A 250-nucleotide genomic window follows, 5' to 3' on the forward strand; every position below is an offset into this window, starting at 1 on the left:
AGATTAAGGGATAGAAAATTTTATGAAGTACGTTACCTCCTCGAACCCATTTACTCGCTTCATAATACGCATCGATAAACCTTTCGTTATATTTCCCATTAAACCATTATTGCCTCTTCAACATCTAACAAAAATCCCTCTCCTTTAAAGTAATTTCGACTTCATTTAGACCTTCTTGTATTATCGTTAAGGAATTCTTTTTCATTCTGTTGGTTCGTTTGTCATTTATTTTATTTGTTCCTTTTGCCCT

This window comes from Penaeus monodon, chromosome 27 (genome assembly GCF_015228065.2).
Source record: "Penaeus monodon isolate SGIC_2016 chromosome 27, NSTDA_Pmon_1, whole genome shotgun sequence".
Classification (NCBI taxonomy): domain Eukaryota; kingdom Metazoa; phylum Arthropoda; class Malacostraca; order Decapoda; family Penaeidae; genus Penaeus; species Penaeus monodon.